This window comes from Ambystoma mexicanum, chromosome 9, assembly GCF_040938575.1.
Source record: "Ambystoma mexicanum isolate Mex_15411 chromosome 9, UKY_AmexF1_1, whole genome shotgun sequence".
NCBI lineage: Eukaryota > Metazoa > Chordata > Amphibia > Caudata > Ambystomatidae > Ambystoma > Ambystoma mexicanum.
This window is the reverse complement of record NC_090931.1, coordinates 641,501,559-641,525,135: the sequence shown is the minus strand read 5'-3', so window position 1 is coordinate 641,525,135 and position 23,577 is coordinate 641,501,559. Positions and strand designations below refer to the sequence as shown.

General features: G+C 45.2%; 1 protein-coding gene and 1 long non-coding RNA gene across 4 annotated transcripts in view; one reads left to right on the top strand and one right to left on the bottom strand.

The window, feature by feature from the left end:
- SMG6 (SMG6 nonsense mediated mRNA decay factor) overlaps positions 1-1,652 on the bottom strand; it is a 1,575,243-nt gene extending 1,573,591 nt beyond the window's left edge. For both annotated transcript variants that reach the window (XM_069615353.1, XM_069615354.1), the window contains exon 1: positions 1,530-1,652. The gene's annotated coding sequence lies outside the window, so the exon portion shown is untranslated. The remainder of the gene's footprint in view (positions 1-1,529) is intronic.
- Positions 1,653-1,678: 26 nt separating this feature from the next.
- LOC138488415 (uncharacterized) lies at positions 1,679-22,968 on the top strand. 2 transcript variants are annotated; one of them, XR_011274656.1, is made up of 5 exons: positions 1,679-1,809; positions 13,656-13,754; positions 14,081-14,164; positions 20,527-20,709; positions 21,135-22,968. It is a non-coding gene; the product is annotated as an uncharacterized lncRNA (long non-coding RNA). The 2 variants fall into 2 exon arrangements; XR_011274657.1 differs by lacking the exon at positions 1,679-1,809 and adding an exon at positions 2,353-2,437.
- Positions 22,969-23,577: the final 609 nt, after the last annotated feature.

Here is a 23,577-nt window from a genome sequence, read left to right as displayed (position 1 = left end):
GCGTGCCTAAGCGGGGGCCCTTAATCCATTGGGTTGGTGCCGCCTTCACACAGAACACAGAGCAGGGTCTGTATAAGCATTCCAGAGCCTGAACCGTACCGCAAATGTTATGTTAATAGGTATTTGTACCGCGCACCGTCACCACGGAATTGGTACCCAGGCACTCTGCCAGATCTGTAAACGAGAAGGTGGGATGAGCTAGTAAAGTGAAGAGAGTATCGGATCGGTGTCAGTCCTTGTGTGCTATTGGTGCGGTTTATGTGTTGTTGCGGTGTGGTGGAGTGTGTGCGACTTGTTATGCAAGAGATGGTTCAGCGAGTTAGGCATGCAGAAAGATTTTGACATTGAACATGTTAACTTTCACAGTTCTGTCTAAGTGTGGCACTTTCTTTTTTTTCATCTCTTTATTTACATTTTTTTTAAAGGGAACAACAAACAAATAAACAACACACAAGTAACATATGCAATTCAGCAGAATAAAACCATCCTTATAAGTAAATAACAATCAGAATAAAAAGCAGTAGCAAATTTGAAGCAAAAAATGAATCCAAATCACTAACATCTAACAATGGCTTTCCAAATAACTGATGAGAAAAAAAAGAAAAAAATACACATACGACGTGACCAGACACATACACACACAACAATACAAACACCCACCCTACCAGACGACATCAAGCAAATGACATCAAGCAAATTCTCATACACTCTGGATAATTTTCAGTCATAAAATTCATTAAACAGTCCCGCTGTTCCACATAGACAGCAAGTGCCACAAATAGATGGAATTATGAAGGTTAGAAAGTGCCACACTTAGACATCTTCTCTATGCCTAAGTGTGGCACTTTCTAACCTTCATAATTTCATCTATTTGTGGCACTTGCTAACCTTCACAATCCTATCCAGGTGCGGCACGGGCAGAGACCTATCTAGATGGCACACAGGCTAATACTCACAACTCTAAGTGTTAGAGATGCTAACATTTGAATTCCATCTGAGTGTGGCATATGCTAACATTCATAATCCTGTCCCGATGAGGGGCAGCCTGAAGTTCACAGTTCCAAGTGTGGCGCTTGCTAACCTTCACAATTCCATCTAAGTGTGGCACATGCCAACATTCACAATCCTATCTAGATGCTGCGCAGGTTAATGTTCACAATTCACAATTCTAGGTGTGGCACTTACTAACCTTCATAATTCCCTATAAGTGGGCCATGCTAACATTCACAATCCTATCTAGATGCGACGCAGATGAGCTTCCGAGCAGCTGTGTCCACGGTAGGAATAACAACAGGCTGCCCTGTGTAATTTCAAAACCAAATGTTTAGAAAGTCACGTATTACAATGTTTATTTTCAACATGTGATAAGTACAATACAACAAACTACAGCTTCGACGTGCATTTCCAGGGGTTGCAAAAGGGCTCTTCTTAAAAATACAACAAAGGCGTGAGAACGTCCAAGTTAATGGCTGCTAAATGAAATGCATAACATTAAAATTTACTACAAGAGTTGGAATGCATGCACTCACCGGATGTTGTCTGAAATCAGGAAGTGAGCGTTTCGTAAAGGATAGTGCTTTGGTCCCATCTGAGAAACGGACCATACCAACGCTCCGCCTCCAGTGCATCACGTGGGTTTCATAGACCATAGCAACGCTGCTCGCGCTTCCACTTCATCACGTGGGCTGCCGCGCTGCATTCCGTGGGTTTCAACGTTCACTTGATATCTTTTTTGCACGAGCGGGAAGGCAAGGCGTTGCATTAGCGGGAGAGATTCCTCCGTTACAAAGCACATTTCGTATAGTTATGGTAAATCTTGAAGTTAACTCATGTTGATTGTTATTTTGGGAAGGGAGTATTTCTGTGTATTGTTGGGGTTTGTAATGTGCGTCGGGTGAGACTTACGTAAATTACATTCGGATTCAGTTCGTTATTGGGTTTTCTCATGCAGTTATGGATTGTGTCTGGACACCGAGCGTTCCTCCATTCCCAATTGGACGTGTACTGTATCAGTGAACAGTACAGCAAATGGTTATCCTGCCCGCTGGAGAGGGGAGTTGGAGGATGTTATGTGCAGCAGATGGGGATATGGGTTTTATGCAGATAGACGAATTTGGGTACGAATTTCCAGCATAACACTGCAGTTATATTTTTTTCTCGGAGTGGGGGCGATTTGGCATTCCCCAGGGAGGGGGTTGTTCTGTTCATTTGCTCCTTTTGGTTTGTGTGGCAGAAAAGGCTAAAGGGAGGCATTATATTGCTGTCATTATCAATCACACATTAAGTCCTGAGCCCGGATAGCTTTTGTTTAAAAGTTTGCCGATACTTTCTAAAATGCCTTTACAGCGTCATGACGTATTTCCGTTAAGTCGTCGTGATGTTTTCATGTAAGATGTGCTAGGAAGAGAATCACGGAGGAAGGCGCATACCGTGCCGTGTAAGGGCAGGTTTTTATTTGTTTTTGTGTATTTATGAGGCGCTTCTACATCTCGGAAGCGTCGGGTATATTAAGTTGTCGGTGGGTTTGTTTTTCCTGTTTTGATTTTGGTTTCACCAACAGCGATCTTTGCGTGTCTTCTTGGCTGGTATTACCCCCATGCCGGTGTTCTATGGTAGCTTGTGGGTGGGTGTGTTCAGTGTTGCCCTCTCCTCAGTAAGAAAAGTAGCTATTGGCTGTTCAAGAAGTAGCTAAATGACATCATCGCCTAATTTGCCAGGTGCATGATGGGTGATTGAAAATCAGAGAGGCAAACATCTGTGAATTTCACTTTAAAAGAACGCACCAGTATGTCTGAAAACATGTGGCTTAAGGTTGCCTGTCCTGGTCCATAGAGCCCCAGAGAATTCATTACTTTTCCGATCGAGCAGTATACTGAATATGTATTGATATTTTATCATAGTACAGTTTACTTCTGGAATACAAAGTTTGACTTTTACTTATGTTTTGCTATTTTCATTTTTGCAACACAGTTCAAACATGTTTTGACTGCAGACTTGTGGGTTTATTCTGACAAAACGCACCAATGGAGCGTTCTAAAATACACAACTGACCGCACACGATGGAAAGATGTTCAAATCTGTTAAATATTCTTAATGCAAGTGAACATTGAATTCACTTTCTAAATTCACAGGGGAAAAACCACAGAGCGGAAAGGCAACTTTTGCCAGTACCCTGCAGCAACAAACTGGTCAGTGCAGCACTGCACGAAATGGAGGCTGAGCCTGACAGGCTGCGGGATGGCGTCACGCTCTGCTGTTGCATACACTGGTGACCGGACAGCTGTCAAGTCAACAGTTACGTCCGCATCGGGTCAGTTGCTAGTGAGAAATCCTAGCTACTTTTTTTTTTCATTGGTTTGGAAACCAATAGAGAAAAGTGTAATTCCCAAACCAATGGAAAAAAGTAGCTAGGTTTCTCGCTAGCCGCTTTTTTAGCAGAAAGTCGCTAGGGGAGCGCACTTTCTCGCTAAATATAGCAAGAAAGGCGCCAAGTTGGCAACACTGGTTCTGTTAGGCAATCTCCGGAGCCACGCTCACTTGGATGCCCCGCCCACCCACAGATGGCTACAGCCATACAAACCGCATAAGAATATGGAAATGCACCCTGATAGCCCTCCCTCCAACAGCTCTCTTCCTGGGATTGGCCAGTTTTGTCTTTGTAGCTCTGCCCCTCATTTGTGGGGATGCATAATATCGTGGAAGCCAGGAGCGCAACGCAGGCTTGGGGCTTCCGTGCCCCTGAACTCCTTAGCAGTTCAAAGGAACATGCTTCTTGGCACATTTGGTTTCTTCCAGGCAGTTCTACTATATGCTCAGCTCATCAAGCACTAGACGTTTCCCTCCCTGGTCACAGCCCCTGTGGGACACACAGGCTGCGATGAACTTGACAACTCGTTTTCTTTGTCATAAGCAACGTAGCCTTTCCAGTCACCCTGCAAATATGCAACAGTTAAAGCGAGCAACAGAATAAAGCACCCATTGAAAATGTGTTTTGATGATACACACATAACACATCTCCAAACCTAAGGGAGTTTTTTACACCTCTTGCATTGTGTCTTAAAGTGCTGAAAATAGTTGGTACATTGATATTTTGCCTTTTGCGTCTTATGTTTTTCCATTCAGAATGTGGAAAATATTTTGGCCCAACATGCTGCTGCATGCTGCTGCTAAAAGTAGTTGCATGTTGTCATGATGCCGCTTGTGGGGGGCAGTGTTCGGCAATCTTCGGAGCCACGCTCACCCCGTAGCCTGCCCTCAGAGCTACCATGTCGGCGTGAGCTACAAGATGGGCGTTGTTTCAGGGTCTTACAGTATGATATGGTATAATGTATGGCTTCCCGTGTTGGGGGTAGGGTTCCCACCATGTGTCGTAGAGCAGGGCACGCAACAGTATGCAGCGCAAGGTATGTGAAGCTCCCGGTATACCCCCCAATTTTGAATACTTTGAAAGTTGCATATTGCACACTACAGTGGGAGAGTGTTATGGGGTGTGCACTAACCAGGCTTTCCCCAAAGCAGGATCTGGGAACTACCTAGCATACGCTCAGTTGTACATTTGCACATAGAACGTTATAAAGACTACAGTCTAAATAAAGAAAGTTGTACTGTGACAGCAGATGGAGCGCTTAAACATTTTTTATGGCATAATTAACCTTTCTATATCTGATTCCAACATCAAAACACGAGCAAGCACTGCAGGAGGTTCTCTTAAGGATAAAGGGGGCGGTGGGCTGTAGCATCGTTGTATGTCACAGGGTTCAGTTAGCCCCACAAAACTCTGTCATAATGCAGGTGGTGCACGGTAGGGTCTCCATTCGGCATGTGCCTTTTGGGAAGGGCAGTCGACAGCATTTTACAACATTTTTGTTAAACTCCCTGGTCATCCCAGGCTTGGTAAACTGTGCACACGATCACACAATGCTGCAAGTAACTGTTATGGGATGCTTATGTCATGGATACAACACCATTGGGTTAATGAAGCTCCAGCCCACTCCCTGACATTTTGGGCTGTTCGTATGGGGATGAAATGCAGACTAGTGAGAGTCTGCGTAATTACTTGCCTTTTGTCCCCAGCAGTGCTGTTCTTCGGCTTCCAAGACGGATCTATGTGATTACTGTGACCCCCTAAATGTTTATTTTGACCCCATTTTCACATATATATATATATGACACCAGCAGTCCCTCTACATGTATTATCGTAATTCACATCCCCTGTCTCCCTGGGGTTAATCCACAATGACACAAGTGGTCATCCTGTTTTACATTTAGTCTGGTCCCTACCAATGTATCAGCACCACTTATCTCCTCCTTGGACACCCCCATACCCTTTCATTGTGGGGGATGCAATATATCATGGCCTAAACGCACCTATGGTAATTCGCATCCCCTGCCTTCCTGAGGTTAGCTCACACTAACCCAACTGGTCATCCTGTTTTATGTTTAATCTTGACCTAACCAATGTAGAGGCACCATCTAGTCCCTCCCGGGACACCCGATACCTTTTTGATTGTGGGGATTCAATATATCATTACCTGAACACACCTATGGTAATTCACATTCCCCGATTTCTCTTGGGGTAATTCACACTAAAACAAGTGGTCTTCCTGTCTTATATTTAGTCTGGTCAATGTAGAGGCACCATCTAGTCCATGGGTGCACAACATGCGGCCCGCCATGCTATTTAGTCCGGCCCGCGAGGCACAAACTTTCCTAATGGAGGGGGGCCCGCAAGCAGCATCGGCCGCCCTCCATTAGGAAAGTCTTTGTTGTCTTCCGGGCCGGACAAAACACTGGCCATCATTGGCTCAGCACACACGCACCACGTCGCTCCTACGCGCCACGTAGTGTGTGTGTGCTGCACCAATGGAGGGCCAGCACTACGGCTGGCGTGGCCAGCAAGGCTTGATGCCGGAAGGCATTTCAGCCTTGCTGGCCACGCCAGCTGTAGTACCACTCTCCTCGCCAGCGTTCCAGCTTACCCGCCTTACAGCACGTCCGGTGAGTGGTCTGTTTGTTTGTGTGTCGAGTCTGTGTCGGGTCTGTTCTGCTGTATGTTTGTGTTGTGCATGTAGAGATGGGGGGGGTGTCGGATGTGCATGATGTTTGTTTTTGAATGTTTGTGTTGTGTATGTTGAGATGGGGGGTTGGGGGTGTGTCGGATGTGTATGAATGTTTGTGTTGTGTATGTTGAGATGGGGGGTTGGGGGTGTGTCGGATGTGTATGAATGTTTGTGTTGTGTATGTTGGGGTGGGGGGTTTGGGTCTGTATGGGTGCATGCTTGAGAATGTGTGTTCTGAGGTGGGGGTTTTGGGTCTGTATGGGTGCATGCTTGAGAGTGTGTGTGCTGAGTTGGGGTATGGGGGGTTTGGGTCTGTATGGGTGCAAGCTTGAGTGTGTGTGCTGAGTTGGGGGGTGGGGGGGTTCGGGTCTGTATGGGTGCATGCTTGAGAGTGTTTGGGGCATAGTGTTTGGTTGGGGGTGAGGGACATGGGGCATAGTGTTTGGTTGGAGGTGAGGGGGGCCATGGGGCATAGTGTTTGGTTGGGGGTGAGGGGGCCATGGGCATGGGGCATAGTGTTTGGTTGGGGGTGGGGGGGCCATGGGCATGGTGCATAGTGTTTGGTTGGGGGTGGGAGCCATGGGGCATAGTGTTTGGTTGGGGGTGAGGGGGCCACGGGGCATAGTGTTTGGTTGGGGGCGAGGGGGCCATGGGGCATAGCGTTTGGTTAGGGGCGAGGGAGCCATGGGGCATAGTGTTTGGTTGGGGGTGAGGGGGCCATGGGCATGGGGCATAGTGTTTGGCTGGGGTTGAGGGGGGCATGGGGCATAGTGTTTGGTTGGGGGTGAGGGGGCCATGGGGCATAGTGTTTGGTTGGGGATGGGAGCCATGGGGCATAGTGTTGCACTCCAAGATTGAACCCAATAATAAAGCTAAAACAGGCACAGTTAGGAGATGTACATCCTTTGCTTTTTTGAGGAAACCTGACTCAACGAAGGCCATACTCCTCTTGGGCAACTCAAACAGCAAACTATAGCAGTCCAAAATAACGGAATGTCCAATCATTGGTCAATAAAACATATATAATTTAATTAAACAGACGATATACAATAACTAAATCGAAATAAATTATAACAATGGAAAATGTGTAGTACAAAATGTACGTTTGAAATGCAATAAAAATCGTTACCTCTCAAAAACATATTATTTTTCCATGTGTTTAATACAAATTGGGGGTTGAAAAAGCCTCCTGCCATGACCCACCTTCCGCCCCGCCCACGTTTACTTTTTGGCCCACTATAGCCCTCATGTAAGGACTTTCGGCCCTCTGTCAAAATTAGTTGTGCACCCCTGATCTAGTCCCTCCCGGGAAACCCCCTTCCTTTTTATTGTGGGGGTGCAAGATATCATGGTCTGAACACCACTATGGTAATTCGCATCCCCTGCCTTTCTGTGGTTAATTTACACTGACAGCAGGGGTCATCCTGTTTTGTGTTTGCTCTGGTCACAACCAATGTAGATGCACCATCTAACCCCTCCCTGCACACCCCCATACCTTTTTGATTGTGGGGTGTGCAAGATATTATTGCCTGAGCGCACCTATGGTAATTTGCATCCCCTACCTCCCTGGGGTTAACTCACACTAGCGCACGTGGTCATCCTGTTTAATGTTTAATCTGGTCCCAACCAATGCTGAGGCACCATCTAGCCCCTAGCGGAACAACCCCATACCTTTTGGTTGTGGGGGGTGCAAGATATCATGGCTTGATTGCACCTATAGTAATTTTGCATCCCCCATTTTTCTCAGGGTAATTCATACTAACACAAGTGGCCATCCTGTTTTAGATTTACTCTGGTTCCCTTTTAAGAAATGTATATGCATCCTCTAGCCCCTTCCTAGATGCCCCAAAACCCTTTGATCAGTGAGGTGCACAGAAAGTGGACCCAAGTGCTGAATAAACTGTTAATGACTTGCGTGCACTCTGTGTGGGAGTGATAACCAGTGACTCCAGTGGGAGCTGTGATTGTGAGTGTATGTGAGATGGAGTGGTAGTGTGGTATGCAGGAGGTAGAAGCAGGGTAGTTGAAGAGTGTATATGTCGGAGGAGTAGAGAAGGTTAAAGTGGAAATGAGAGGTGAGTGGTAGAGGGAGGGAGTAGTGAATGGTAGGGGGGACAAAGCATAGGCAGGAGTTGTAGAGGGGCATATAAAGGGGTGGAGACTGTCATAGGTGAAGGGAGTGTGAGATAAGAGTGAGGAGTGTGAAAAAATGGAATGAACAGAGGAGGAAAGAGGTGTAAGGAGATGGGGGAAAGGGAGAGAGGAGGAGGATAGAATGGAAAGTTTGGATAGTAAGAGAAGGTGGGGGAGTAGGGGGGTAAGACTTGAGAATGGTAGAAGAGTAAGGAAGTATAAGATCATGGAGCAGAGTGAAAGAGTGAGAGAGTACGGCTACCCAGCTCTATTTTTATGCAAAATACATTTCAATGGATTGCTTTTCTCCGGGCAGATTCCTTATCAGATAGATATCCATTCCAGTGTCAGCTGCTCGGAAAACTTTCAACATGGGGCACTAGTGCACTTCGACTTGGCCGTCGATCCCTCTTGACTCGATGCGACAGTCGTCAACTCCAGATGTGACTTCGGTCGCCCTACATATACTGCATCACTATGCCCCTATCCCTTGGTTCCTGTTTCTTTTTTCCACACGCTCAGCACGCTGCTCATCGGCACACCTCACTTTCTTTTCAACCAATGAATTTTCATCTTATTCAACGCGGTTTCAACATTGTTGGCTCCCAAGTTGTCGGGCATCAAGCGGTGCAAGGACTGTCGTTCCAAGATGTCCATTACCGACCGACATAGTGTCTGTGTGTGGTGCCTCTGCATCGATCACGTCAAGGACTGTGGATCTTGCATAAACATGAACCCGAAACCATTACGGAAGAGGGCTGTAAAACTCGCGCTAGGTTGACCCCCATCAAAATCTCTGGGCTGCTTGACCGGCTGGTCATCGAAGCTCAAGACGCATGGAGCCACTCCAGCAAAGGATGTTGGGCACCATAAAGAGACCAAAAGGCGATCACGTTTGTGCAGTCATTCCTCATTCTCCTTTTCCCATAAAAAGAAATGGCGTCATCAACGAATGTACGATCCTGGTTCGTCTGACGTACGCATTAAGTGGGCTTCAGGGCCTTTATCTAGGACCGAGTGGGAGGTTTTTAAAGAGCAAATGCTCGACATGTTTAAGAAAGCATCTGCAGGTACGGGTGACTCCTCGAAGCAGTATGCGCCAGTGGTGCCCAGGCCCAAGGAAACCATGTCGGCACCTGATCCCTTGGGATTGGCGCCAACTTCTGGCAATGCGTTGGCGCAGCTATCAGTGACATCTGGTGTGGATCCATCAGCGTCCATGTCCGACTGATCGTACAAGCCTCAGTGCCGATCTGATTTCTTCAGCACTATGGTGTCACTTTAAGGTGACAATGATGTCCACAAGCCATTTGACATTGATCTCACATATTCGGGCAATGGAGGCACAGATCTTTTCTCAGATGTGGCTGATTTGATGGCTGTGGCAGAGGGGCTTTGAGATGCAAGTGGCTTGGACACATCCTCTGATGGGTACTCGGCAAGCCCACCCGTATGGTCGTGCAAGTGCAAAGTATCGTTCCACAGGGGAGTGGATGCCCTAGGTTTCAGTGCTCCAGCCAGACCTCTGTCAGGATATGATCTGATTGACATTTTGAATGAGGGAGCCCCTACATGCCTTTCAATATGGCCATTGCTGACCCCACCACCACCTTGTGGCAGGAGTCTTGTACCACAGCACCTGTGAATTATTTCTTCATGAAGAAGTATAAGCTGGCAAGAGGGGACCCAATATACCTCCCCACTCATCCTAAGCCCCAGGGCCTAGTCGTACAAGCAGCCACCATTAATACTAGACCATCCACATCAATTTCATTCTCCCTACGTACAGGGAAGGTTAGAAAATAGATACCCTGGCAAAAAAGTATTTTCGTCGGGCAGTAGGGCCCTAAAGGTGATCAATGCATTCTGCGTATTTGCGAAATACAGCTGTGGGCTTTGGCAAACCACCAGGGAAGCTTCCCAGTACATTCCCAAAGGGAAGATGCCGGAAGGCTTTTTGCGGATGGGGGACAATGGTAAAGATCTGGCCCGGCAGTCCTTGCCAATGGGCCTGGTCGTTGCTTTGAGTTCTCTCGCCATGCTTCTCCGGTTGAGGGACAGATAGGCACGCATTGGCTCCAATGGTGGGGAAATTACCTCTGATGCCTGGGTCCTTCAGCTCGTCCAATGGGGGTACTATCTGCCTTTTCTAAGGAGCCCTCCGGACAGACCACCTCCACCTCAACAACCGAACAGGTGCTCCAGGAAGAACTGTGGGCCCTGCTTTTAAAAGATGCCTTGGCAGAGGTACCTCCCGAGCAGAGAGGATTGGGCTGGTATTCCCGATATTTGCTGGTAACTAAGAAAGGCAGAGGACTTCATCCCATCTCGGACTGCAGGGCTTTGAAAAAGTTCCAGTGGAAGGACACCTTCAAGATGGTGACGTTGAAAGAATTTCTCCACGCTCTCAGACTTCTGGATTGGCTGCTGTCGTTAGATCACCAGGATGCATATTTCCACGTGCCGATATACCAAAAGCACAGGACATTTCCTGAGATTCCTTAGAGGAGACGAGCACTACATGTTCAAGGTGCGCCTCTTTGGGTTGGTCCAGCGTTCATGTGTTACCATACCTGGACGATTGGTTGATCCGAGGAAGGTCGGCAGAGCAGATTTTGTCCCATCTCAAGGACACTTGTTCACTATTCCACAGGCTGGGTTTCTCCCTTAACTTAGAGAAATCCCACACAACACCAACACAAAAGCTCCAGTTCATCAGAGCGGTCCTGGACACCGGGGTGGGAAGGGCTACTACCCTGAGGAGAGGGTCACCAGTGTCAGACGGATGGTTTGTCTGTTCCAGAGGTGAACAGAAGTAAAGGACCAACCAGGGGTTTATTTGAGGTAGAACATTTAATTGCACATATAAAAAAGAAAACAAATTAAATTTCATAATACAACAAGCTAATCCTTAAGCCGGAAGCCTCTAATACATTTTAAAAGATGTGCAAACTCGCACAAACAGATGACCCATTCCATACATACCGCATACTTCATTCAAACCAACCCAAACATGTATTTTTCAAACAAACCAAAGGAACAGAAAGATAATGCAGCAATAGATTTTGTCAGAGACAAACTACGAAGGGAATAAGCAAAAAGGTATATGAATAAAGGGATTCAACATTGACTTAACAAGACCTAAACAATTTTCTCAGGTCCATAAGTCCACCAGGGTGCAATTTATAAAGCATGATAGTATCTCGTAGATCCATGGACCCGTTCCAGAGCCTCATGGCCTCCTGCATTTTTCTAGTCCCAGAGGCCAGACTGCGTATTCAGTCTCTGTAGTGGCTTTTACAGGAACAATGGTCCCAGTACTTCAGCACCTTTAAGGGCCTTCTAAAGATGTCCAGGTCGGTGGTTGACAATCTCTCTTGGTGGTCCAGCAGTGAGAATATGTTAGTGGGGGAACCCTTCTGGCCTCAATGATCCCAGACCAGGGTGGTCACGGATGCATTTCTGAATGGTTGGGGTGCTCACTGCGAGGAGTTGCAGGTGAGTGGCCTTTGGTCCACAATGGAAGCCCACTGCCACATCAACAGGCTGGAGGTGCAAGCAATCAGATTAGCTCTGAAAGCTTTTGCCCCTTCTCTCAAAGGGAAGCACATCCTCATCATAACGCACAATACCGTGGCCATGCACTAACGGGGACCAGCAGGGAGCTGTGCGCTGTGAGAACCATGAAAGCACTCTCACAATTACTCCCTAGGGTTCTTCTGTTCAGATGGCCAGGGCAGGGCCATCGCTTTTAGATCATGACCCTGGGGATCAATTTTGAGCGGGAAGGGGACGTTGGTCAGAGGTCTTCACTCTGTGGGGCATGTGATCCAGGATGGTGATCCCTCACTTAATTGTGCATGGCGAGCCACTGGTCCCCGATGCATGTGCCCAGGCAGTGTGACGTGGCCACGAAACGGGAAATAATGCAGCCTGGACATGCACTTTCTGCATTTGGATGGCGTGTCCACGCTTGCTTCCTGCTGGTACTGCCAGTGTTTTCTTGCCTGGTAAGGGATGCCGCTTCACGGCTCAGCCCCCCACACCACAGTTGGCGGGGGTGCCAGGAAGCAAGCGTTCAGGCCTTTGGCGGCCCTTCTGCTTCCCTCTCCCCCCTCTGGACCTACAGAGGGAAACGAGTGAGGAGAGGAGGCGAGCAGGGGGGGGAATCACTGCTAATGCTGGCCCCTCTCCCTCTGACCCCACAGAGGGGGCGAGCAGGGACAGAAGCATGCATTGCCAGTGTTGTGTGATATCTGGCTCCCCGACTCCAGCAATCTGCCGTGGGGGAGCCGGATATCATACAACACATTATTGTTCAAAATGTGCATTTTATACGTTCATGGGGGGGGGGGGGGTCATTTCCAAACTCAAACGTGACTGAAACGCCTTCACTAGTTTTCTTTAAGATGTCATTTTTTTTTTCCTTTTTGAGCACCACACCAATACTCTGTAATTTGTGTGGCCCTCATTGTGTTTCATCACAGGTTATATTTATTAGTTGATCAAACTGGTTAATCGCAAATAAATGCTTCCGTTGTGCTGACAGCCGTTATTAGGAAATTATACTGGGTTCGTGGGTGCCAACTTTTGGTTTTCACTACAAAGGCAGACATTGCCCAACCCATCCCTTGGCCAAACACCTTTTATAGCACCATCCTTTTTTTTTTTTAATAAGTAATTTATAAATAATTGCAAAAACTCATTAAATTAAAAGTTTTGCGTGTATTTTCTTTAGTTTTTTGGGTTAAATTCAACCTTTTGCATATATCAAGTCTCAGCAACGGTCTGTCCACTTGCTGAGCTAACCCGGGAGCCATCTACTATAGAGCGAGTCTATGCATCCCTTGATGTACTAAAATCACTGTTACCAACAGTACTTCTGCCGTAGAAGTATTTAAAGTGGAATTCATGGACATCTGGGTGCCAGGCCTTCGCCTGCATGGGACACCATGTGTTAGAGAGAAGCCAGGGCCCATCGTGTTTGGCATGGCAGCCGCAGCAGTCTGCTGCTATGTCAGCGCTGTCACCGAACTACAGTAAAAGCTACATGGCTATTACTCAGTGATTTCGAAAGTTAGCTCGGTAAGTTAAGAACTACCGTGTTGGATTATATGTAAGATATGTAGATGAATGATGGAATACCAACAGGCTGAACTTCTAAACTATTCTAGGCAGGGAATCGAAAGGGTCAAATTTAACAAACTGATGCTTTCTCTCACTCTATTATTTTTTTGTCTGTGACTGGGTACGAGTCACGTTTTCAGTTATGTGCTCTGACTGATGGGGTGGACTGACGTATAGGGAACTTTGGAGATTTCCCGGTAGGACCCTGCACTCTAGGTCCCTTTTGCGTGCAGGGGAGGATGTGTGCCGGCTGGCAGTGTAGTGTGCACATACTGCTACAGTCCATCTCGTACATCTATGTATAATGTTTTTTTTATTATACTTTTTCAATTGCAGGAACACATCTTGGCTCCATCATCCCATCTTGGACAGCAAAGACCCCAGCAGCAATGGCACCATAAAAAATCCTGACCCCTGTAGTAGGACTTGCTGACGGTAGGAATGCCTTTTTTTTAAAACAACTGTAATTTGCTGTGGGTGATGGTGGAGCAATTTTAAAGGTCTAGTTAGGAGTCACAATCTGGGATTTCCAACCTATTCTTGAGGCTGTTCCTTTCTCATGTCCAGTTTGGGGCGATACTAAAAGTTCATGTCTCGTGTGGGAGTTGTCTTTACAGTGCACTGTCGACTCTCTCCCGGTTTCCCAACTTTGCGTCCTGCTTACTAGCTGATGCCCAAGAGCTGTTTTTAACCCCTGCTCATTTAATCTTCATTTTGAAGTCTCAAGTAGACCCATGTATCCTTGTTTGTTTTCATTGCAGCAGCATCGCTCCGGTGTGTCAACCTAACCACCGTGTACCAGCAAGAAAAATCCAGTGAAGTACTTGACCCAGTCATGCAGGCAGGTAAGGATTTCTTTTCACTATGTACTATTGGTTGAGTGGAAGTGCTGAATGTTTATATCAGCAATGTGCCTCCAGGTGTGGTGTTTGCCGCCACTGAGGCCTAGTCCAGGACCACACTTTAAAAAAAAAAGTTTGAGCTAGAACTTCACGATCTGAACAGGGAGTCTTCTGAGACTTTTTAAAACCTTTTTTGTTTATATTAATCCAACTAGTATTTCTGACCCATTTCCCCCCCCCCCCCCCCAGCCTTTTCACGTGATTGGTTTTAAATCTTTGCATGTGGTGGTTGCCATTTTAAATCTTGTGAATCATTTTTTATTTTTGAAAACTTGAAATGGTTTTTAAATGTGACATAAATTAAAGTAAGCGTTTGCAATGTTTTCACAGATTTAGGCTCATTTTTTTAGATGAATCGTTGGTACTAAGTGAAACAATGTTTTTCACTGTACCGGTTGGGGGTGGGGGAGGCGGGATTCGATTTAGAAATGCCACTCCATGACCGCACAGAGCGGTGTTTCTAAATCTTACCTGAAAAACCCCTGCCGCACACGAGTGCCTACAGGGGCTGACGGGGGCTGTGAGCCCCAGCGGAGTAGTCGCAGAGGTGAGTTTTGGACTGTGCGTGCGTGTGTTGATGGGTGGGGAACTTGTGGGTTAGCTAAATCTCTCCCCCTCCCAAGGATTAACGAGTTAATGAGTGGGTCGGGAAGGGGGGGCAGTATGTGATGTTTCCGCATGAAAAAATCCATCTTTTATTCGTGTTCAGGCTTTAAAATGCAGAAATATCACAGTACGGGACTATTTCCTAGTGCTCAGAGATGGAAGGAATCTCAAGCGAAAAGCAGGAGAGGTGGAAACGGACAAAAGAAATCACATAAATATGATATCTCTTATTTGGACTTTGGATTCCCATGGATCGCAGTTGCTGGACAAGTTACGCTGCAGTGTTTGGTTTGTTGCGCTCCATTAGCAAGCCTGAAGCTAACACAATTAAGGCAGCATTTGGAAACCAAACATGCTGATTAAGCAAAAAAGACGAGGGATTTGTCTGTACGGCAGCTGCAAAGCAAGGCATACAAAAGTAAAAAACACGTTTTAAAAATGTGGCCTCAGTAACTGCAAATGCCTTTGGAAGCTTCTTACATTTCCTGGACAAAAACAAAAAGCCCTTTGCGGATGCTGAGAAAGTAATTCTGCCAACAATTCTCGTTGTCAACCGGGGAATACTAAGTAACCCCATGTCTGACACCACTATTTTCCGCCGCATCACTGACCTGTCCTCTATCAGTACAGAATTTATATCATGCGTGAAACAGTCTGTTTGCCCTACAGTTGAAGGAGGTCACTGACCTTTCAAAAGAAGCACATTTGATGTGCTTTTGTGAGGTACAGCTGTGGAAAAGAAATGTTGGAGAAATATTTTGTAAACCAATTCAGGGCACAGTAACTGCATCTGTAGTCTTTGACATTAACTACTTCCAAATTTCCTACTGTGTTATTTGCATGGATGGTACTCCTTCAATGTGTAGGGCTAGAGCTGGGTTAAAAGCAAGTGTTGGCACTAGCTCCACATATATTGTGGACACACTGCGTGATCCCCCGGAAGCTTTGCCTGTGCCCAATATGGGGAATGGACTCGGAGGTGATGACTTCTGTTGTAAAGATTGTACATTTTATTAAGATGTACCGCACAAGAGCCAGTCTGTTTGCCACATTATGTGCAGAAATGGGAGCTGAACATGATGCTTGGTGGTTTCACACAGAGGCCAGGTGGCTCTCTGTGGGGAAAGGTTTTAAATCACGTTTAGGAACTCTGTAACAAAGTGACACTTTCTCCTGGGTTTATACCAGACGAAAGAAGAGCCACTGGCTTGTACTGTTAGCTTACTATGGTGAGCTCTTTGAAAAGCTACATTTTTAAACCACTCCCTGCAAGGCACAGAAAAAAAATCACATAATTGGCTATGAACGCAAAAATGTCAACATTAAAGAAGCTTGAGCTTTGGAGGAGGAGCGTTGATGTCTGCATTCCGTCGCAATTCCATTCTTAGCAGATGCTCCTGAGTCGGAGTATGATCTTTCATGTGTTTCAGAACTAATAGGAAACCACCCCAGAACCAGTCTCAAAGTACTTTCTAGAGCACAATTGTAGCATCAATGACTGAGTGGTTCAGCCTTTCCTAGCAGACGCAGGGGCCCACCTCCCAATACACCTCCAAGAGGAACTAATGGGGCTTCAAAGAGACTGCCTACTGGAGAGCCAATTAAAAAAATTGTCTTTGGGGGTATTTTGGCAAAATGCAGAGTTTCCAAGTTTATCCAAATGTACCGTTACCTTTCAGCGCCTGGTACCTTTGCGAGATTGGATTCTCAGCACTTGCTGCCCTAAACACTAAGACCCTGATTCACAGAGCAGTGCAACGTGTATTTTTGCAGTGCAAATTCACTTTGCACTGCGAGTACCCTTTGCGCCACGTTAAATGGGCCTAATTTAAGGTGCAAAGAGTACTTTTGTAGTGCAAAGTTGTTTTGCACCTCGCTAAAGATTCCATTAATCCGACCCTAAATATCGGTCAAAGCTGGAAGAAAACCTGTGGTTCGCTATTGCAAAAATTGAACCCAATAGTGACGGGCTGGCTGCTGAAAGACAGACCCACCCTTCAGCTCTCCAGTATATCACTGTCCAACTTGCTAGTTACTGCATGGATGGTAATCAAGTTGTTGTGCTTAAATTGTTACATGTCAAACGTTCGTGTAGGGAATAAATATCAAGCACTACACTTAGTAAAGTTGTCTGTAGCAAGAAATTCTGAATGCTGTGTTTACAGATATTTGCCCTTTAATCTAATTTGAGTTACTGCAGTGATTTTGAAAGAATTTGTTGTTTGGCACCCACACCTCCATTTGGGGCACCATTCTACTACACCAGCGGGCGATAACCACTCGGGACCCAAGCCAGGTACCTTTTTCTTAGGGGGCTCTAGGTCAAAAAAGTTTGAAGACCACTGCTGTAGAGTGACTACCTTGTTCATCAAGAAAACAAATGTATAAAAAAAAGGCCCAAAACCCATTTGATATCTTGCTGGCACCGCCATATGTTAATATATATTTTGTTTGGAAGAGCATTTCGACCCTCCCCAGTCCCTAGTGGACGGTGCACGTGTGGCCTTGAACGGCGTAAGCTTACTGTTTAATGTACTAAACAAACCTTTGCAAAATCCTTGATTGCTTTTTAAAGTGGTCCATTATCCACATGCTTGCTGTGCTCTTTGTGTGCGACTTTGCTATGTGTACATACAACTCGTACACATGACTGCACCTTCATTGGGTACGAGCGAAATAATTCCAGTGCTTTACTGTGAAGGAAAGAGTTGCACAGGACCAGTGATACTCAGATTTGACTCATTCATCTGCTTCAGAACATTGCAGTGTCTCATAGCCCCTGTGAGAATGTGTCTATTGTAGATAAAGGGCCATAGTGATTGTAATTTTCAATATGCAGCCCAGACTGCTGCAGGCTGGTGCAAACGCACCTGCTGGCATAGATTTCCCTTGTGTGGGGATTGTTGGTGCGTGGCTCGTGGGAAGCGGGTGTGACCTTTGCAGCATCTTTAATATTGCTTAATTCTGCAGCAGAGTGACAAAGTTTTGTTTGGCTGGCATGAAGGCTGGCTAAGTTTTGAAGTGTGTGTGGCAGACTGTCTGAGCTGCTGTGTGGTACCAGGTGTGCTGCACACACCGCCGGGTGTAGTCTCAGACTGGGGATGGTTGAAATACTCTGGTGAATGTGTTCCTTGATTCCTGTGTTCCTGCTTCTGGTGGCACGGGGCACTTTGGGTTTTACTTTACAAAAGCTCCAATTAGATTTGCTGTTGTGATTCTGCGCACAGAGAATGGTTGCAGATATTGGCCATCAAGGCTCTCAGAAGGGAGAGAAAAAGGCTCCTCTAAACAACAGTGGACTAATGCCCCCGTGCCCCCAATCCATTTATTTATCTTAATGCTTGCAACCTGATCATTGCTTTCACTTAAGCCATTGAACACCAGCCAACAAAAAAAAAGTTTCATCCATTAATTGTCCATAAAATTAATTGGCCCCCACCCTCGCTACATAAACCCCCACCCCCTGCTCCCGACCGGGTTCATATCTCGATCGAGCTGGGGAAGATCGTTTACAGTATGTGCATCAGTTTGAGATTTGTGTAATGTGAAAAGTGTACAGGGCAGGTACTCTGACTTTCAAGGTCAAAGCACCCCTAAAGAGGTTATGTAAAGCTGTCCCCCATAAAAAGTGAATGGTCTGGCGTTCAAAGACTGTCATTTTGTATTGTAATGCTTTTGAATATTTTTTCACTGCCTCGTAGTTACGGATGCTATACCCGTGAGGCAGAACTGTTTCCATCACCCTGTTTTCCACTGCCTTTTCGGTTCACAGTAGGGCTATTTATGCGCGTGGGACAGTGTTCCAATTACCCCCATTACTCATGCTCTGCTCCATCTAAGTTTACTTAGTTCAACACTTTGGGAAAATTGCTACATGATTAATATATACAAATGTAAGTTTCAGGGACTCCGGATTACTGCATGTTCTAGGGTTACCAGACATTTGGTCGAAAAAAATTGGTCGACCAGACAAATAGTCGAACCAATTTGGTCGAAAACCAAATGGTCGAATTTTTTTTTGTTTTATTTTAACCCTTTTTTAAAAAATATTTTGGGGGGGGGTCCCCCAAACCCCCTTTTTTCTCTAAAAACCCCTTTTTTTACAAAACGAAAACCCGAAAAATAAATATATAAATTAAAAAAAAAATTCGACCATTTGGTTTTCGACCAAATTGCGTCTACCAAATTGCAGTCGACCAGTTTTCAGTCGACCAAATGACTGAACACCATGTTCTAGTTATACTTATGTCGCATTCTCTATATAGGTTGAGGTATCCGAAGGCATTTTATTGCCCCGTCCATGCAGGTTGTTTTTTCCAACCATTTGACCGCAGCAGTTAATTGAAGCTAGTACTGCAGCAGTTAATTGAAGATAGTTTGCCTGTAAACTTTATTGAATGCTTGCTCTAGGGCTAATGATCTTTGTCATTAATTTTGAAAATCTTTTTTGATCATGGTTTATGATGATCTTGGGTGAATGCTGTTTATGGTGATGTTTTTTTTGTCTTTAATGATGGGACCAGTTAATTGTTAATGTTGTGGGGCTTGGAGCTATTTTCTTGCGTTTCCAGATTTTTCAGCAGCCTTGTGTATCAGGGGACTGGTGCGGTAGTGGATGTTTTCTGACCTGGGCGTGAAAGGAGTGCTGTTAATTGCTTTGCTATTTGAAAGTGGGAGGGCACTTTGTTCCCTTAAGGCAGTGGTCTTCAAGCGTTTTTATACTGAGCCCCCCTGACTAAAATATAGTATCGCCCCCCCCGACCCTGCCGCCCCAAAAGCTTATTTTCTATTAAAAACAGGCACCATAATCCTTCAAGCCAGCCCCCCACCACCACGATGCATCCTTTGGGGGCCCCTGTTTGAAGGCCACAGACCCACAGCCTTAAGGCACCCTAGCTGTTAACATACAGAGCCCCACCCCCCTTTTGTGGGTGGGGCGACTTCTTCCCAGTTCCACACAATGACTGTTCTAATGATCTGGCTGATTGCTTTCAAACCGTCACCAAGTAGGGGATGCATTCTCCTACTGGCTGCCCCTCTCTGGCTTTAGTGCTGTTGCTGCTCCAATGCCTCTGCAATATTCCACATCAATTGGTCCATGCCTTCCTCCGATAGGTGCACCGACCCTACCTGTAATAAAAATACATGTATCAGGCCATGGCGCATGAGTGAGAAACCATGCCTCTGTTAAATTTACCCATGGCTTGGTTTACTCTCTTGCAGGATTTTTAAACTGCTATGAGCGCTTATTGGGGCGGTCAAGATTACTTTGGTCATGGGTTCTGTCCCTGCATAACCTCCTATTTCTGGTCACATTATTCCCTGTACATGTTGCTGTCTGCAAGCTGGGACTCTCTATGGTTGATATTTACATTTTAAGAAACTGAAACAGGTGCTCTTCTTTTAAAGGACGCACACAAAATGACTGAATCCTTTTAGGTACAAGAGCGCTGCAGTAAAGGACATGTTGCCTCTCCAGGACACCCACCTCTAATTTTATTAGCGAGCAGATGCCACTAGTTAAAGCCGCAATGGGTGAAGTCTTGGAGGAGGTTGCGCTTGCCTCACAAATCGGTACACCTCAAGCAGGAACATGAATAGCGAGCCCACTATAAATTAATGGTTGGTGTTGGGTACAGACCTGGTTCACAAATACTTGGAGCATACTAAATTTTACTTTTTTTTTATTCTTCTTTTAGGCAATAACTCAAATCATGGCACTCGATTGCACCAATTCTGTGTATTTGAAAGGATGGGGAATTTGAGCCTCTGGCACTTCCTGGTGAAGTTCATTGTAAATGGCTGATAGAGGGTCTTGATGAAAGTAGAAGAGAAATACGTGAAGGAAAGGCTTTCAAGGCAGTCGTGCTTTTCTAGTCCTGGTAAGCCATGTATTTTTGTTCATCTGTTTCATGTTTGGGGGAGGAGGGTACATCTGACGTCTTTACGCGGAGGCATTCCCTTTTTTCATGCTGCTCAATGCCCACCACTATTTTACAGCATCTCTCCAATAGAGTAACTCTCCAAAGTATAGATGGTCTACTGATTTCTCTTATGTTATTGGCATAGTGCTATAGGTTGACCGCCCTCAGGGACTGTAGCCTGGGTGAGAGAATGTGTAGCTAGACTGAGTTGTGGGTATCTGCATGGGGAGGGAGGGAAAGTGCCAAGGAGAGCAAGAATAAGCACAAATCCAAGGGGATGGATAGGGTTGCGTTCACTTACCCCAGTTTACAGCTCAAGCAAAATGTTTGTTGTATTGGTAGTCACATTATGGAGTTTCAACTTGCCTTTTTCATACCCGCAGCCAAGAAATCGTATTAAGACACAGAAAACATTTGACGAAATAATGAAAACATATTGTTATGCAGTGCGACTAATTGGGGCTTTAAAAAGAAAGGCAGAGACGAAAAAGCAGCTACTGGTGGAATCTGGAGTGAACTACAAGAAGAAGATGCAGTGAAAAAAACAAGAGAATTATATTGTAAAAGCTGGTGGAAACTGACTATTCCAAAATGTATTAATGGCTGGTCACGAAAGCTGGAAAACCTTTGGCAGGGATGGCTAGTGTTCTTCATTCCTTCCTCAGAACCCACCTCTTGCTTGACCTGGACAATAGAAAAGACAACAATGAATCGGCAGATGTCTCTGTGTAATGTTACAGTTCCCAAAGATGTAGCTGTGCAACAACTACAAAACAAAAAGCCCTTTGCGGATGCTGAGAAAGTCATTCTGCCAACAATTCTCGCTCAGATTAGAATGTCTGGGGGAAGACTTAGCTTCCAATTTGTCCAAATCAGCCAAGACCTTTTTTCTCAAAGCGTCAATTCGAGTGAACAAGTGTTCCAGGTAGGGCAAAAAGAAGAGGGATTTCTAAGACCTGAATGGTTCTGTGACTCTTGCTACACATGGTCTTTGAAAAATTCTTGTAAATGTACCTTCTGGAGTAATTGATGGCACAACTCGAAACCAATAATGACAAACGCCAATCCTTTATTCAAAACCCTAACCTCTTCCTGCAATAAGATCACTGATGCTAGATTTACAATCATTGAGTCTGGCTCCTCGTCTGGATCGGATTGTTTTGCCATCCTTGTCCTTGATTGCCTTGACCTAAAAAGGGACGACGACCCTGGGCCTGGGATGTGTTTCTCCCTCTACCATTTCTGTCCCTGTTGGAGGTAAAGTTGGAACTGGGATTGATAGAGCCCTGGTTACCACCCCAATTTATTATGTACCCAAGGCACTGAGAAGTGCCTCTGAACCGCAACCTTCGATTACTTCTTGAATCGTTTGGTGGATAACTACTTGATCCAGATACATAATCCAGTTTAATGTACAGAAACACTGTCGCGAGCAAAGGAGTTAAAATCTTTTTTTTAAGTTTGCCTATTCTGTCATTGGTAGAAACAACCTTGAATTCTGACCGCTCCTTCATATGTTTATCAAGTTTGTTTTTGAAATCGTCTAAAGGTAGTGCTGTTTTAATATTCTCCTTAATCTTCTTAAGGTCCATCTCTGTTTGGCTGGACACTTCGTCAGCCGTTTCAATGATCAGTACCAGCCAATCCCTACCATATTTGTTGGAGATATAACTCCATTTAATCCAGAAATGTTCTTTGTCTAGAAATAAGCGCGGTTCATTCCGCAAAATTAAACCCTGGGGAAATGCTTACCCCTTTAGGTATTCTAACATTATAGATCTGTGTAGTTCGGTGAGTAACAGTCTTGCAAATTTGGGCTAGTTCATCCCACGGATTACCTACTGAATTGGCTGGCAAATGATCTTGATTGAGCCCAGAAACAGTACCTAATAATTGAGCTATGTAATCTTCACTATATGCTAAACATTTATCTCTAGTAGCCATGAGGTGCAGATATTGTACAATGGACTAGGAAACAAGCGATTCTTAAAGACCCTCCCGAGACCAATGGGCCTCAAAATGTACAGAAAAGTCAACGGGACACAGCACCAACTCAGGAAGGGTTAATACAGCCTGCTGGATGGGTCCATAATAATAATATTCTAACAAAAAAAGCCTCTTTGTATGTGTTCACTGTATTGCAATTAAGCTTTATGTAAGGCTGATGTTGATGTATATTCTCTGAAAAATCCTAATAAAATGTTTTTTTGAAAAAAAGGCTGTTTCTAATATCTGACCTGCCAGGGGTCAAATTATAATGTTTATTATAAAAAAATTCAAATACAATTGCAAAAATTGCAATGGAAATACACATTCAAACCAAAATACACCAACTTGACAACACATGAATTTGATGACCAAAGTGTCCAACGGTATTATTCACAAAAAACACAGAAGAGGATATGCTGTATGTTTGTTCCAACCCCAATGCTAATGTATACCGAATTTATACATAGAGACCCAACATGTTTCTGTCGACATTGCTAATTTGCTCGACATTCTTCAGTGGTGAACTAATGCCAGTTAGTATCCATGTCAAAATTCACAAAACCCTCTAATTGTCTCAATCTCCCTTCTTAGAAAAGGTGCCTACCTGTATCTCATCAGGACGAACATAAATCACGATGAATCATGAACAACACCATGAATGTGTATTATTTCAAACTGATCCAAGACCTCTCAATGTTTGCGCAGCCAACATCTGTAAAACATCAAAAACAACCAGTCCTTCATATTAGGACTATGCATCTAGGGCTAATCTATAGTACACTATGATACCTTGCAGAAACTCATGTGGACCACCTGCAAATGTGTGTTAAGGCTTAC